Source organism: Salvelinus sp. IW2-2015, linkage group LG18 (assembly GCF_002910315.2).
Source record: "Salvelinus sp. IW2-2015 linkage group LG18, ASM291031v2, whole genome shotgun sequence".
In the NCBI taxonomy this organism is placed as follows: domain Eukaryota; kingdom Metazoa; phylum Chordata; class Actinopteri; order Salmoniformes; family Salmonidae; genus Salvelinus; species Salvelinus sp. IW2-2015.
Window position 1 is genome coordinate 32,808,222 of NC_036858.1, and position 17,100 is coordinate 32,825,321.

The 17,100-nt window shown below is 44.4% G+C and overlaps 1 protein-coding gene and 1 pseudogene across 1 annotated transcript in view; one reads left to right on the plus strand and one right to left on the minus strand.

Moving 5' to 3' along the window:
- LOC111977815 (nuclear factor NF-kappa-B p100 subunit) overlaps nt 1–6,025 on the minus strand; it is a 27,989-nt gene extending 21,964 nt beyond the window's left edge. The window contains exon 1 of the mRNA XM_024007511.3: nt 5,157–6,025. The gene's annotated coding sequence lies outside the window, so the exon portion shown is untranslated. The remainder of the gene's footprint in view (nt 1–5,156) is intronic.
- Nucleotides 6,026–6,183: 158 nt separating this feature from the next.
- The window catches only part of LOC111978126 (glutamate dehydrogenase, mitochondrial-like), a 31,756-nt pseudogene continuing 20,839 nt past the window's right edge, over nt 6,184–17,100 (plus strand).

Sequence of the window (17,100 nt, forward strand, 5' to 3'; positions counted from 1 at the left end):
TACCACTCTTGGGTAGCGGAATGACTTTGGCTTCCCTCCAAGCCTGAGGACAAAGACTTTCCTCTAGGCTCAGATAGGAGTGGCTATAGAGTCAGCTACCATCCTCAGTAGCTTTCCATCTAAGTTGTCAATGGCAGAAGGTTTGTCATTAAAAAAAAATGATCGATAGCAATTTTTTCACCTCTCCCACCCTTAGAAAATTGAAACTTACAATGCTTTTCTTTCATMATTTTTTTTKGTGTATAAGTACGATGGCTCACTGTTCGTTGTTGCCATTTCCTGTCTAGGTTTGCTCACTTTGCCAATTAAGTAATCATTAAAATAATTGGCAACATCAAATGGTTGTGATAAATARGCCATCAGATGCGATGAAAGATGGAGTTGAATGTCTTTCTGCTCATAATTTCATTTAAAGTATATATTTTTTATTTATATCATTGATCTTGGCTTCATAAAACAGTTTCTTCTTCTTTTTGTTGAGATTAGTCACATAATTTCTCAATTTGCAGTAAGTCAGATGTGCAGCCAGATTTATTAGCCTTTTGCACCATCTCTTTCAACCATACAGATTTTCAATTCCTCATTAATCCATGAAGCCTTAACAGTCAGTTTCTTAACAGGTGTATGTTTATCAATAATTGGAAGAAGCAATTTAATAAAATGTATCAAGTGCAGCGTCTGGATGCTCCTCATTAATCACATCAGACCAACAAACATTTTTAACATCATCCACATAAGAGTCACAGCAAAATCTTTAGTATGATCGCTTATGCACTATTTTAGGCCCAGCTTTTACATGTTTGGCTTTCCTGGATATTAGCCAATATATTATGATCACTGCATTCAATGGGCACGGATACAGCTTTAGAACAAAGTTCTGCAGTATTAGTAAAAATGTGATCAATACATGTGGATGATCTTGTTCCTGAAGTGTTTGTAAACACCCTGGTAGGATGATTAATAACCTGAACCAGATTACAGGCACTGGTTGCAGTGAGAAGCTTCCTCTTGAGCGGACAGCTTGATGAAAACCAGTCAATATTCAGGTCCCAAAGAACGTAGACCTCTGTTTACATCACACTATCAAGCATTCCCACATATTATTTAAATACTGACTGTTAGCACTTGGTGGCCTACAGCAACATCCCAAAAGAAAAGTGCCAGGTGAACCTGCAACCACAACACTTCAACAACACTTGACATAAGATCTTCTCGAAGCATTACAGGGATATGGCTCTGAATGTATACAGCAACACCTCCCCCATAAGCATTTCGGTCTCTTCTATCGATGTTGTATCCTTGTATTGCTATTGCTGTTTCATCAAGTTAATTATCTAGGTGAGTCTCAGAAATGGCTAATATATGAATGTTATCTGATGTGAGCAAGTTAATGATTTCATGAACCTTATTTCTAAGGCTACATATATTAAAATGACCAAAAGTATGTGGACATATGCTCGTCGAATATCTCCTTCCAAAATCATGGGCATTAATTTGGAGTTGATCCCGACTTTGCTGCTCTAACAGCCTCCACTCTTTTGGGAAGGCTTTCCACTAGATATCGGAACATTGCTGTGGGGACTTACTTCCATTCAGCCACAAGTGCATTAGTGAGGTCAAACACAGATGTTGGGAGATTAGGCCTGGCTCGCAGTCTGCGTTCCAATTCATCCCAAAGGTATTCTATGGAGTTGAGGTCAGGGCTCTGTGCAGGCCAGTCAAGTTCTTCCACACCGATCTTGAAAAACCATTTCTGTATGGAACATGCTTCGTGCACAGGGCAGAATCGTCTAGAATGTCATTGTATGCTGTAGCGTACAATGGGACCTAGCCTGAAACATGAAAAACAGCCCCAGACCATTATTCCTCCTCCACCAAACTTTACATTTGGCACTATGCATTGGGGCAGGTAGCATTCTCCTGGCATCTGCCAAACCCAGATGGTGAAGCGTGATTCATCACTCCAGAGAACGCGTTTCCACTTCTCCAGAGTCCAATGGGGGTGAGCTTTACACCACTCCAGCCGACGCTTGGCATTCCACATGGTGATCTTAGGCTTGTGTGTGRYTGCTCTGCCATGGAAACCCATTTCATGAAGCTCCCGACAAACAGTTTTTGTGCTGAAGTTGCTTCCCCGAGGCAGATTGGAAATCGGTAGTGAGTGTTGCAACCAAGGACAGACGATTTTTATGCGCTACGCACTTTTATGACGGTGCCACGTTGAGAGTCACTGAGCTCTTCASTAAGGCCATTCTACTGCCAATGTTTGTCCATGGAGATCGCATGGCTGTGTRCTCAATTTTATACACCTGTCAGCAACGGGTGGCGGAAATAGCCAAATCCACTAATTTGAAGGGGTGTCCACTGGCACCCATACTGGCTGGGCTAAATTATTTCCTCTTCTGGCACACAGCTTCAGGTTAGTCCTCGTTGAGGAAGATGTATGTTCCTCCCAAGTTCTTGGCCCTTTCCAGAACAGCTACGTTGTCCTTGAACCTCAGGAACTGGACCACTATCGGCCTTGGCCTGTCACCTGGGTTGGTGGTGGGTTTTCCAGTCCTGTGGGCACACTCCACCTCAATCTTCCTGTGGTCCATCTTCAGTTTCTCCAAGATTATTTCCCTCACTTTGTCCCCAGACTCCGTCCAGGGCTCATGTGGAGATTCTGCAATTCCGTTTTTGTTGATGTTCTTCCTTGATTGTCCCTCGAGATAATCTGATTTCGCCGTCATTGTTATCATGGATTCACATACAGAACTGATGTCCTCGCTCAATGATTTACATATTGCTGTCATCTTGCCATTCTCCTGTTTTAACTCATCRAGCTGACCCTGGGAGAACTGCAAACTGTTCTTCAGGTCCTGGACCTCTCTGGTCAGGTTGTCTTTTATTAGTTGACTCCACCAGTATTTGGAAACAACACTTGAAGCTATTTTCTTCTTGTTGGAACAACTGCTTGTAGAACTCTGTTTGTTTACAAGATCCTTCACCTGTGATAGAGAGACACCACTGTCCTCAATGATACTCCCGCCGGCTTTGGTCTTTGTCATGGTAGCAACGTAGGTTACGCTGTTACTCCTCGCCGTTCCAGWYAGAGCAGGTTACAGGGAAGATAGGAAACAACAAACGGCAGGGATCTAGACAGCCACGAGCCCAGGACAATCCACGGTCACAGCCACAGCGGCTAACCGCGGCGTGGGCTGCGTTCAAGCCCTCAAGAAATCCCTGCTAGCTTGATAGGCAGCTAGCTAGCAGCTAGGCTAGTTGCTATGGCAAGCAGCTCCTCAGACCCGGCCTTGGTCGGCAGGATTACTGGACAGATAGCAGAGAGCCGAGCAACGGAATCCAACCGCGTTGCAGGATCCAAATTCAAAAAGGTAGCTAGCTAGTTATGAAACTTTTTCGATAGACTTTAAAAACTTTCCAAAACAACAAACTGAGCTCTCCCTCATTCAAGGATGTGCCATAAAGAACCTCAGAATCGAGGCAAAGGTAAGACTAGCTGGATTAACTATCTAATGTTACCTAAATGTAGTTATGAATAAATAAATTGGCTACATTTATTTAAAAATTGACAATTCTGTGAACTGTCTTGTACAATGTTTTAATTGACACAATACCTGTTAGCAAAGGTGTCAGCTAGAGATGACGTGCAGGAGCTTGCAGGGATTTGTAGTTTTKCATGATGTCTACTTTGATGCTAATTAGCATTTTCGAATCAGAGTAAATAGAGACGAAGATATTGATAATGAGATTTACATGGTTATCAAAATATCACACCAGGGTAAGCCTACACAAATCACAGACCTTATTTTAAGTGTTTCTAAATCCCCTATGGAAAAATGAATAGAACCATTTCCCTGTTTGACCGCTAGGTTTTATGGGTATTATGACACCTCCACTGTRGGGTTCTATTCTACAAATGCAAATTAACCCTCTATGCTACCACATAATTCACTGTACAGGATTATACAAAAGTATTGACATTTAGCTTTAAATCAACGTCAAGACAACAGTGCCATGTTCAGTAAGAAAATGTTGTGGAGGTTGCAGATAGAAATGCCAAGACTAGAGTTGATGTGATTCCTTATTATCAGTGGCGATTTTAGCATGTAAATCTTRGTGGGGCAAACTCAACATATATATTTTTTTATTTTTCATTATATTTTTACCCCTTTTTCTCCCCAATTGGTAGTTACAGTCTTGTCTCATCACTGCAACTCCCGTACGGACACGGGAGAGGCAAAGGTAGAGAGCAGTGCGTCCTCCGAAACACAACCCAGCCAAGCCGCACTGCTTCTTGACACAATGCCCGCTTAACCCGGAAGCCAGCCGCACCAATATGTCAGAGAAAACACTATACCGGCAACCGTGTCAGAGTGCATTGCGCCCGGACCRCCACAGGAGTCACTAGAGCGCGATGGGACAAGAACATCGCTGCTGGCCAAACCCTCCCCTAAYCCGAACGAGGCTGGGCCAACTGTGCGCCGCCCCATGGGTCTCCCGRTCGCAGCCGGCTGCATACATAAAGCTCTTCTTTTCAGCCCCATGGAGTGAATCCTTACCCCCGCTACAGCTGGCTATCAGCGGAGCCTTGTTGAAAGAGTTCATTCAGCCTCATTTACTGCCTTTTTAAAAACAGCTGATAAGGCTGACTTTCTTAAACAAATGTGGTTTCTACTGACAATTGAGATGTACAAACTATGGCATAAGGGAACGATGAGCGGATAAGAGGCAATGCGTAATTTTGATTAAGACATTAATGAGTGAGCTAAGACGGACGTAGTCAATATAACAATTTGTTTAAGCACTTTTGAATGTACAGTACAGTGACAGATTTCAGAACATGGGCTGTTCTTACAGTATTCTCCCTGTACACCAAGTCAGCACCGTAGTATAAATAAAGGGGGCCTATAAGCAGACAATGAAAGCTCTTACAATATTTGATGATGACATTTCTCTAAAACAGGCTATAGGCTACATGTGCAACACCAAGTCAGAACAGTAGGCTAAGTTATGAGGGGGAAAGGGACCAAATTATTAGGGTGGGGCACATGGGCTACTAACAGCTTACTACACAACATAGACTTAGTATTACTTTTTTGCTACAGTACACATCATTTGTGCAGTAGCATACAAAACATTTTTGGACTCACCTTGATGTTCTATGCTCACTTGAACAGGAAGGTGATGCAGAAGTCCTTCTTGTGGGCAAATTGTCATCAACTTTGCCATTCTCTGGATTTATAGTGCTTTCAAGACAACTGGGAACTCGTAAAAAAAACAAATGTCAAATCATGACATCAGTGATCTTCAGGTCAGAGCTCTAGAAAGACGCTTGAGTTCCCGACTTGGATAACCGTTTTACCCAGTCTGAGCTTGTTTTTCCAAGTTCCCAGTTGTGAGTTTACAGTTGTTTATTCAACCCTTTCTGGTCCATGGGGTTGCATGTGAATGTTTATCCTTTTAAGCTTGGAAAAGACTTGAACCACACACCCTCTCTACTAAATAGCAGGCTAGTGATTGCTTTGCAACACTTGCAGTTTGCCACTGACTCCAAAACATGAGTGACATAACACTGAGCCAATCACAGCACAACTAGAGAACATAACCAACCCCTACTCTTTGTATTTTCTGCTGGCTGCTCCACCACCACAGATGGGACTGAGATAGCCTGAAACACMTGCATTTTGGAGCTGCCTTAAGAGAGCAAAAAAATATACCATGTTTTTATGCGATTTTAATAACTCAATTATGGTTTTTGTTACACTGTTTGCAAACTGATATGTAATACCGTTAATGCCAAAATAACACGCAAAACAGGCACAAAAAACTACTATTTTTTGCTAAACAGGTGGGTCTCAAAACATGTGGGGCTCTGCCCTGTAATGGGGTATTCATTACGCCGATTCTGTTGAAAAACGTTTCTTAACCGAATGCAAACGAAACTGGGTGGGAACTACCTGAATTTGTCCAAAATCAATTATTGTGGTAGTTGCAAAACGGAGCGTTTCCAAATGTTTGGCTACACACCTGCGGAACGCCGCCCAGGGAGCGGAAAAATGTGTCGCGGAGGCGCGCATTACTTCGCATATGCGCGTTCAAGTGGAACCCTCCCCTGTGAGGTGGGCATACACACAAACACGCCTGTTCTATAAAGAAACGGCATGCACGACTGCTCAGCTCAGATCAGTACGAAACGGGACAGGACCAGAAGTCTCGTTATACGTTTGTTTCCCCCCTACCCATTTAATTGTCTTCCCCTCACTTTTCTTTAAGTTTCATTCGTTACTAACGCCTTAACTCAGTGAAAAATGTACAGGTATTTCGGAGAATTACTTACTCGTGGAGTAAGCAGTGCTCTGACCTCGGGATGTGTCAAATCGGCTCTTCCAGTTTCCGCGTCGTTGATGCGGATGCGCCACTACAGCGAGGTCGCAGGAGAGAAAGATACAGATGACCCCAACTTCTTTGGAATGGTGGAGGGATTCTTTGACCGCGGTGCAAATATTGTTGAGGATAAACTGGTGGAGGACCTCAAGAACAAGGAGACGCCAGTGCAGAAGAGACACCGAGTACGCGGAATTCTCAAGATCATCAAGCCCTGCAACCATATACTGAGTGTATCGTTCCCTATCAAGCGAGACGATGGCGAATGGGAGGTGATTGAGGGATATCGTGCMCAGCACAGCCAACACAGGACCCCTTGTAAAGGAGGTAAGCCGGAGAATGTGAGGTGCTGAAGCGGAGTATAGCTAGCATGCTATCTAGCCTGTCAAGTTGAGATGCGGGTAGCTGCAGCCCAAATGGCCTAAAGTTTTTAGAACTAACCCAACTGGACTACAGCCTGTCATTTCCAATTGGAACAAATGAGCCATAGTGGGCAGAACTAAGCACGACCTAGCGAGATCCTATTGGCTCGATCTAGTATCGTCTGCATATTTCAGTTAGGGAACGCCTACTCTGCGTGTGCAATAGCTCAATTCGCATTTGCACTCCTAAACAACGCGATTTAAAAATAATAATAATAATACTTTTGCAAAGTGTAAAGTCTACAAACCTTAGTCCACTCTGTTCATAACATATTCTAGTTTTGCGAACATCAAACTGTATTGAGATCAAATGTTTAATCGATGAGAACATTTGCAGAATGTCGGCCAAAATCCATCTCGTTCCATCTTCTCCCACTTCCATATTTGGAAGGGAGTGGAAACGCCAAGCGGATGCTTCACAGTTAAACATCCAGTGAAATATCTGTCTCATTGTTCTGTCTTGTGATATGGCGGCTGGAGTATGGGCGAGTGGGTGTGTCGAAAGTGCTCCGCTATAGAGGGAGTCATTTTATGCTGTCCAGGTTTGAACCGGGCTGTGGGCCATCATGTCATCTGGCGAAAAGAGTGGGAGCAGAGCGCCCATCTCAAACCAAACCGTAATCTTTTCCTCTAGGTCATGTTGTCAACCAGGCAGCATGGTGCATCTTCCAGAAACATAAATCTCTTTTGTAATAAAATACATGTTTGAATTTTCATTGGGAAGGCAGATAAAGCACTTATCAAAAGCAATCACTTTTGCATGGGAACACAGAATCATACCAATTACTATACGTGCTTAATTACATAATGTTTGTTTTTTGAGAGGACATGGCCATCTGACAGCGGGGCACCAAAATAAGATGGTCAGTTTAAAAAAGGTTAAGGATGCAAGAATGTGTACATATCTGGCTGTGTTGGCAAAATCATTACATATCCCATCTAGCCAAGCTGGGAGAGGCTTCCTGTTGTCACAGTTCCAAGACCAGTCATGCCGTGTTCAAAACACCTGGGAACAGGGAACTCGTAAATCTCTGACATCYGACTTCAGGCCTCTTTTTAGAGCTCCGACCTGGAGATCACTGACCTCATGATTTGAACTCGCATTTTTCTGAGTCCCCAGTTGTCTTGAAAGCACCATAATATCTGAAAATGTAGCTAACACRTGTAATAGGCTGACCACACTGCTCACGCATGCGTTGCAAAATACATTTTGAAATGTATGTTATTCAGTTATTGCACCCACACTGCTCGCGAGTGTCTGCATTGCCAAGGGCTTAAATAGAACTCCTTTCTATTTCTGACACAGATCGCGCTGCAAGTCCTGCCTCTCCCATCTCCTCATTGGTTTATAGAAGCAGGTACCCACGTGCCATCTCCTCATTGGTTATACCCACGTGGGTGATTGAAAGACGAACTGTGTTGCCAGTTGTCGTGGTAATACTATGAAAGTTTAGATGCCAATCGCCATATAAATTCAAAGATGAAAAAGCCTGGAAGGAGGAAACCATGCTACTAGAAATGATTCGGTTGACCGTTTTATGTGTAGATTAATTGTCGGAGTAGAGGACCTTGTGCATTTCAGGTAAAATAACAACCAAATGTTTATATCCCAGGACAAATTAGCTAGCAACAGCAAGCTAGCTAAATAGGACAAATTAGCTAGCAAGTGCAAGCTAGCTAGCTAAATTGCCATAAATGTYTAATGCTTTTCGACCTGTCCCCAAATTAATGTCATTGGTTGAGTTTGTTTTGATATTTTAAYCTGCGTGTCGTGATCACATTTGGTGTAGGTGGACAAAATACATTTATGCGCGATGGCGCATGCGCGCTGCCGGTTTGGGTTCTGTGTTAACCCTTGGCAATGCAGACCCTCGTTGGCGCAATAATTGAATAACATAGATTTCTAAATGTACGCGATGCGAGCGGTGTAGTTAGCCTGTTACCCGTATACATGGATGAACTCTTCTCCTCTGTCATGGATGCCATGGTTGCCCTTAGCTAACCAACTGTGTTCAATGTTGGCTAGCTAGCTAACATTAGGCTATAACTAGCAATGTAAATGGCTTTCTGAGATACCAATAATATTACTACACAGGTTGTAGAAAAGGCCCATGGAGTTGGTGGAAGAATCCCTTAAGTCATGGCCACTTGCTCAGCTGGGCCAGGGGCGCTTTAATTAGATCAGGTGGAAATGTCAGACAGATCTCAACTCATTAAAAGGAGGAAACCGCCATCGCCCGATCTCGCTGCTTTCTCTTCCTTAACTCCGTCTAATCCAGACGTTCTGTGCGTCCATGAATCCACAGACTACCCAGTAAATATACCACTTYATGGTTAAAGGAATTCCTGCCTCAGTCTCATCCATTCCTCTGTCACCTGACCCGTRACCACCTGTTCACCTTCACTGTCAGTCATCCTACCTGTCCACTAATCTTTCAATGGTCCTCGAAGCAGGATGATGACTGAACCAAAGACYGGTGAAAAGGAAATGGAGAAGGRAGAATTGTCTCCACTGGAAGGAAGAAGARAGGAGGAAAGAGCAGGTGAGGGAAAAGTCTTGGAACAAATAAAAGATCCAGGAGCTAAGCCCAAAGCAACAAAGAAAGCTTCATCCTCAACCACCAGCAGCACCAGAAGAACCAGACAAGCACCTGGTTATCTTAAGGATTATGTGGTCGAGTTTCCCACACCAAAGGGCAAGCCCACCAGAGCTCAAAGTGGCGATGGATTAACTGTACGTTTCAGCCATCAACCAKCCCCTCCGAGCCAAGGACCGAAAACTGCTTTGGGACGGGAAAGTGGTCTACAGGAAGAACCMATGTAGGAGGTAACTCCCAMSGCACAGGTCGRCCAGCTTCCTKAGGCAGGCTCCGCTCACCCCTTAACTAATGGGAAATCTTCGAGGCACTCAAGACGGAGTGAGAGTTCGACCAGTGGATACCCCTTTGGAAGTGACCGTGGCAGCCGCCATTCACTAGCCCTCAGCAATTCACAGACCTCTGTCTTACGAGAGAGGATGAAACTACTAGCATTGGAGGAAATTRAGCGTCAGATTGAAGAGGAACGACAGGCTGACGAATGATGTCACCTATTGGATGTGCAGGCCCGTAGAGCTCTACAGGAACGGGAATTCATTGCCAAGGGCCTGGCACAGCAGCGACGGCACCGTCAAGCAAGAAGGGAATTGGAGGAGGCACGGATGGTCTCATCCTTCCTGGAGAGGAANTTCATTGCCAAGGGCCTGGCACAGCAGCGACGGCACCGTCAAGCAAGAAGGGAATTGGAGGAGGCACGGATGGTCTCATCCTTCCTGGAGAGGAACGAACAGGGAGTTGACCTGACAACCCCTCCACATGGACCTGACCTGTCTGCCTTTCTTTCTCAATCTGCTCCTCTGGTACAGCATGGCACACAGTCCCCGGAGGCTCCGAGGTCAACGGCCAACACGGAGCACGGGGAACAGGCCGCTCCACCAAAGCCCTCTATGCCAGTGACACAAGTTAGCATTCCTCCTTCATCTAGACAAAGCACCACTYCTTCGCCTTTCTGCCAATTACCAATCACGGCAAATCATTCCTCTAGTCCAGGGCCTGGGCCAGGCCAGTCATCAACCATCAGGTGGAAGGGCTCTCACCCAATTCAAGCTGCCACCAATGGAGGGTCTGGGACAGTAGAGGACAGGCCCAATAAGGCCAGTGAGCTCAGCAGTCCCGGGTTTATCCTTCACGCAACCAGAACAGGGAGCCAACATTATGAAACTGCTAGTAGCCTCGGCCTTATGGAATTCCCAGACCCAAACTACCATACTTTGAGAGCAGAAAGGAGAGTGATTTTTGTCCTTTTGGAAATGGCATTGGAGAGCCTACTGGGTATTCACAGTCATCTGTCAGAATGCTACAAATACCAAGTACTAATGGATCATTTGCTGTTTCTCAATGCATAGAAGCTGGCCAAATCCTTTATGCACTCCGCARCACCATACACTGCCGCTCTCCAGGCCCTGAAAGCGAGATATGGTGAGCCACGCCAGCTAGTCCAGAATTAACTAAACAACATCCTGAACACATCTCCAATCAAAATGGGAGACCATGCTGCCTTCCAAGAGTTCTCCCTCGCTGTCCAATCTGTTGAAGGAGAAGACGGGAACGAGCTGAAATGTGGCTCCCACATGGACAGGCTTCTTAGCAAGCTTCCAGCCTACCTCAGTTTTATTGAACATTGTTTTAACAAGGGCATCCTGAAAGAGGGCTCGAGAAGCACCTATGCCCTCAGAGACCTGGCCGCATGGTTGCAGGTGAGGGCGAAGCGCATCGCTCACCAGGCCACAATCTCAGCCATAGCCTCCGGAGGAAGGAAGGAGTTTGAACGCCAGGAGAGACATAAAAGGCCAAATCCCACTACCATGTACTTAAATAGTGAAGCCGGGGAGGAACCCGGGAAGAAGACCTCTCTCAAGAGCAAGAACATCAAACTCCAGCCTTACTGCCCCTATTGCAATAGTAAGGGGCACTTCCTTGGCTCATGCCCCAGGGTAAAAAAGCTCACTCAACCTCAAATGAAAGCCTGGATAACTTCAGGGGAGCCATGCTACAAGTGTGCCGGTAGCCGTGAGGCGGAGACCTGCACATTGAGGAAACCCTGCAATCACTGTAAGGAAATCCATCTCAGTGTTGCATGATGTAATTCCCCAAGCACAGAAGGAGCAGAGTATGCTCTTGGTAGGAGCTGCAAAGGAGCTCTACCTCGACCTGCAGAACCAGTCTCCAAGGGTCATGTTGAAGGTGGTAAAGGTCACTCTGCAAAGTGAAGTGAAGGGAGGAGCATGGATGAATTCACCGTTCTAAATGATTGGTCTGAAAGAACAATCATTCTCCCGGCGGCCATCCGTCAGGGGCAAAAAATAAATGTATGGATTATGCACACATACAGAGCAGCTCATGTTATAGACATAAGCATGCTACACGGCAGACCAATCCAAACCGATCTCCCGGCATGTCCAGCCCATCCGTTATCTCAATCAATCATGGCTAGCGGGAAGGTTCCTTTTTCCGTGGCTAAACCAACTAGACTCGTAATTTAATGATTCTATTCGTATTTACAGATGGCATACAGGTTTGTTATTAAGACACATGAGAGTTCATATGTTCCAGAAGGCATTTCTGACATAAAAATGAAAAACAATTACGTTCAAATGCCTCTCCTGTGAAGTAGTGACGTGCCTCCTACGCCTAGCTTCCTGAAACGGGTTGCATTTTGTCTTGTGCTCTTTCCAGGGTTCACTCGTAAAGAAAGGGGGAGAACGGATTACATATTGTCCCTGGTGGCCTTTATGACCTAGTCATATAATGAAACCCATTCCAGCTCTGGTGACCAACTCAAAGGCAGGAAGGGTGATCCTGGTTCCCGTGTTAATGTGTAATTGTAAATCACCCSCGTTGTGCATGGCCTCCTCGTGGACCCTCGTAACAACACCACATTACATACAAAACCGACACACACCAGAGAGAGAGGGAGAGTAGCACAATCACCAGATGGTGCCACAAAGTAGTATGGGTTGCACCTCCGTCACTCGGTCGCATCATTGGCATTGTTATCAACGTTCCACAGACGCTGCAGCCACATTGGTGTCCAAAAGTAGAATGGTGGCTAATGACTGTTTCAGCCAGTGATGTAGTCGAGTCACTAAACCTAGAGTCCAAATCGAGTCCCAAGTCCCCTGTGCTCAAGACCAAGTGACTCGACCATTGGTGACTGACAAGTCCTAGTCCCAGTGCTCGAGTCTTGGTCTGAGTCACTGGATCCACATGAACTCAAAATAAAGTCAGATATAGTGGTAAGAGGAATTTTGTCATTGTTTGTCTTTCYTTTCTTTCTGTGCCACCACGTTTGCATATAGACTACTGGTAATGTTACCAGGACCACATTCAGTTGCAAAACGTTCTTGAACTTTACAGGTAGAAATACCATGAATAGAGCCGACGTTATTCCTTATTCAACATGTCAGAGAAGTATGCTTGTTCTACATAGAAATATGCTATCTGAACGTTCCGTCTTGCTGACCGCACCCCAGGTTGTTAGCTATAGCTAGCTATTGAGGTAACATGACCGAACAAGGTGTAGCCTAAACAAATGATTAATAGTCCAGTCCGCAAGTAGCGTACTTTTAGAACGGCCCACGATATGCTTTATGAATGTAAAATGCAGTGCCGCTATTATGGGTCATATATTTTGAACGTTAAGGGCTAGAATCAAGATGTTTTCTCTTAGGAAAAGAGGAAGACTTGGCTACAGAACCTGGCTATGAAATGTAGTGGGTAAGGGGGAGTGTTGAACGAGACTACAAAGAGTTTACTTTTCTATACTTAAGGGAGAGAAACATAACTAGACAGTTGTTTTACTATTAAATCCAATGCATTTTTTTCGTTAAGTATAGCAGCTGGTGTTTCTTAACCACGGGCGAAGGGTAGCTAACTAGAAGGCTGGTGGTGACTGATTAGCTACGGGGAAGCAAGAGAGTTGCCTGCGCAATGTGTATAATCGACAGCGGAGCTTGTCTACTTGTCAACGCTCACTCATCGCTTGCTCCCCCGCAGCTCACCAGCTGACGTAGGCTGCGTGCCGGGCATGGGGCATCCTTCCCACTGCTGAACAGAACTGCGCTGCGTATCTGTGCCGCTAATATTATTCATGCTTATCACGGAAAAGCTCTCAATCTCCCCTAAACTCTTGTCCAGTTCATTTAGTAGTCAGATTTTCCTCACAGAGATAATTTAGTCTCCTTTTAGTCAACTGAAATAAAAAATTATATATACTTTTTTTTTCTTCTGGGTCTATTTCAGTTAGTCTCGTCAATCGCCACTGAAAAATAGGTGTTTGGTGATTTTATTTGAGTCACTGTTTTTGTTGACGTAATCAACAGTGCGCAGAGTTCAGTATATTGTACAGAACATATTTACTTTACAATGCTTTACTGTACTGAATTGTCTACAATGGGAACTCATAGTAGTAGTCACAAACCACAGTTGGGTCACTTGTCCAGATGTCAACTGACATACAGTAGGTATATGCCTATTGCCTATGGCAGATTGTTAAAGATGAAATCTGATTTGTTAAAGGGAAGGGGTGGTGATTAAACTAATAATCACAACAAACCACAAATATTTCCCTGTGGGCGAAATACATTCATCTTCTTTCAATCCTAACTCCTGTTTTGGTCTGCTTTTGAATAGAACACCTTTCCCAAAATCAGATGTCTGCATCAAGTTTGAACCATTAGCCTMATGTTGCACTAATTAGAAATATCCTACTTTTTATGCAGCTAGTAAAAGCTTCAGTGTCTTTCAGAAGTAGAAGGGTTTGAGAGGTAATGTGTGTAGAATGTAGTGGTGAGTGGTAGTCGGTGAACAAGACAAACCTGCCAGGACCACACCCAGTTTCCATCTCACTATGTTTTTCCTCTTTGTGGAGGGGGCCTGGCCTGCGGTCTCAGGATCGAGGGAGTTTTTTAAGCTGGCCCCGGGTGGGTGGAGTTTGCACTGGGTGAAAAGTGATTGATGGTATTAGCTTTAAAACCTGGCTGCCTTCCAGGCGTGAGCTGGAAGTCTACTCAACAAAGTGACGTATGTCAGACACATGGAGTAATGATTTAGGATTCCGAGTTTTCTCGTGCGAAAGTGTTTTGCTTTTGATAAAATAAAAAAAACGGGCTTTATCTGCCTTCATGAGGAAAACTAGTTTGAAAGTTTAAGCATACGTTTATGTGTTTCTGAACAATGCACCATACTGCCTGGTTGACAATATGACTGGGCGGTGCAGATTACTGTTTGATTTGAGAAGGGCGCTCCTACCTCCCCGCTTTTCCYCGGTCGCATTACAGGCCAACCTGGTTCAGCCTAATTGTATCCCCCTCAGTGAGTCATAGCGCTACGCGGTGTGTGGTTTCTACCTCCCTAAAATGCAAGCGTCTCCTCTCCTACGGAGCTCTACTGTAACTCTCAGACACTGGGCAGCTGCAACCATTTTGTGCATTTCCTAAAACCGACTCCCTGCGATAAACTACAAGAGGCCTAGTATGAAATGGAGTATTTGGATTTTGTGCGCTCTTTTTCTCTCCCGCTCATACTCCTCTAACAAGTTCATTTCTTTATGAGAGTGGTTTTGAGATGGGTTAAAGGCTTAGTAATCAGGGCGCAAAATACCCCCTAGCTTGTGATTGTGTGTGAGTAGGCTAGTTGCATTAGTCCACCTCCTTGTGTTGGAGAATAAAATACCAAACTGATGAAGCTAGTGGGATCGCTGGTTTTATTGTACAGCAACTTATTAGACATATTGTTTTCATCATGCAGAAAGCATAAAGTTAAAGTATACCATTTTCCTAATATTCTTAGACACACGTACTCTAGCTAGAGATGAAAATGGGAAAACGCAACTTTTTTTCAGCCAAGTCTGATATCACAGGTTTCACTCCACTAACTGTGCCACGTTGTGTTTTCCAGGTATCCGTTACAGCACCGAGGTGTCTGTCGACGAGGTGAAAGCCCTGGCCTCGCTGATGACATACAAATGTGCTGTCGTGGGTAAGGGCTTTTTATAAGCCTACACAGTATCTTTCTAGACATAAGTCCTCCAGACATAAGTATTTTTTATACGGCCTATTGCTGTTTTTCCCGTTGCAACCCCGTCCATTTAATATCCTTTACAGATGTGCCGTTTGGAGGAGCCAAAGCTGGAGTGAAGATCAACGTAAAGAATTACACTGTGGGTATTAGTTTGTTTCTGGATACGCCAGAGTATTTGATTAAATACTTACTGTTGATGTTCACCCAGTCACGTGTCACTTTCACATTAGCTTTAGGGTGTGTTCCCTTTCAACAAGGCCATTCTGTCTTTAATTGTGAAATTGTTTATCTGTGACTCTCAGAGCTTAGCGTACAGGCTCACATTACCAAGTCATCTAAACCAGTGATTAGAGTGCTGTCAAAGTCATTTCATTTTTACCTCACTCGGTTCGTTGCTCTGTATTTACCCCTAGTGCATAGATAGTAAGGCTGCAGGATGTTCTATTATGTGACCATTCAGTGGAGTTTGTTTTCGCAGTGATGGGAACAAGGATGAGGGAATCTCCACCTTCCACTTTGACCCCAAAAAAGCTGAGATTACTTCTAGAAAATGATTTGTCATGAATACAAAATATGCGTAACCTGCACTTAATAAGGTTCTCATTTGAATTTGCAAAAAATAACTTGATTAAGTGCAGGTTGTACATATTATATCAGAAGTTATTAATATATTGAATATCTTATGTAAAATAATAGATCGCCCCATTCAGTGTTCTATAGAGCTCTGCGCAGGAAGCTGTTAGTCAGCGGGATCTCGCTCCCCTTCCTGTTGCCAGCCCAGTGCTGACCCATCCCGTCTGTTGTTGCCAGTGGCCCTAGGGCTCCATTAGGCATTGGCAGCTCTGCTCTGGGGGAGAACTGCTGAGCCATCAGCTGGTAGACATCATGACTGGGACACCCACCCCCCTCTGATCTGCTAGGCTGTTGGCTCTGAAAGTTGAAGCATTTTAGTCACTGATACTCAAGGACTTTCTGTCCTTGAGCCAGTTGGATGAGTGTGTCACTTTTGGTGTTCTTTAGTAGTATTAACTTACCTGAAGCCGACGTTGCTTCTTAATATTTGAGTAGGAAGTTTTTGTTCTGTGATAGTAGTAGTGGCTTTACTTCTTTTGTCTGACTTTACTACCAGTGAAATATGCAATGCCTTTTATCATACTGTTATGCTCTGCGTGCAGGACAATGAGCTGGAGAAAATCACCAGAAGATTCACCATTGAGCTGGCCAAGAAGGGTTTTATTGGTGAGTTGTGTCTGTGTCCAGGGGAACATTGAAGGCTGCCGGTGAAACATGTCTGGCGGTAATGTTTATGAACACATGGTCCCCTGGAGTGGGTCTGTCTTCCCCCTAGCCCATAATGTCAGAGGCAGGGTTTCATGAGCCCACAGTGCAGTACACACACACACACACAAATGACCACGATGAGAGAGGGGTTAAACAAAAGGCTTGACAAGGCAGAAACGAGAAACGATCTAAAACGCAATAATCCACAAAATATTTTTGGGGTTTTTGACATCGCAATTAAAGAAGGAGTTCACATTAACTTCACATTTCTTTGTAACAATTCCCTATCACTCCCAAGGCCTACCGCTTGTTTAAGAGTTATTTTAGGGTTATGCATTCAATGCTTGAAGTGCCTGTGACCCATTAGGGGCTTCTAGCATGACAAGTCC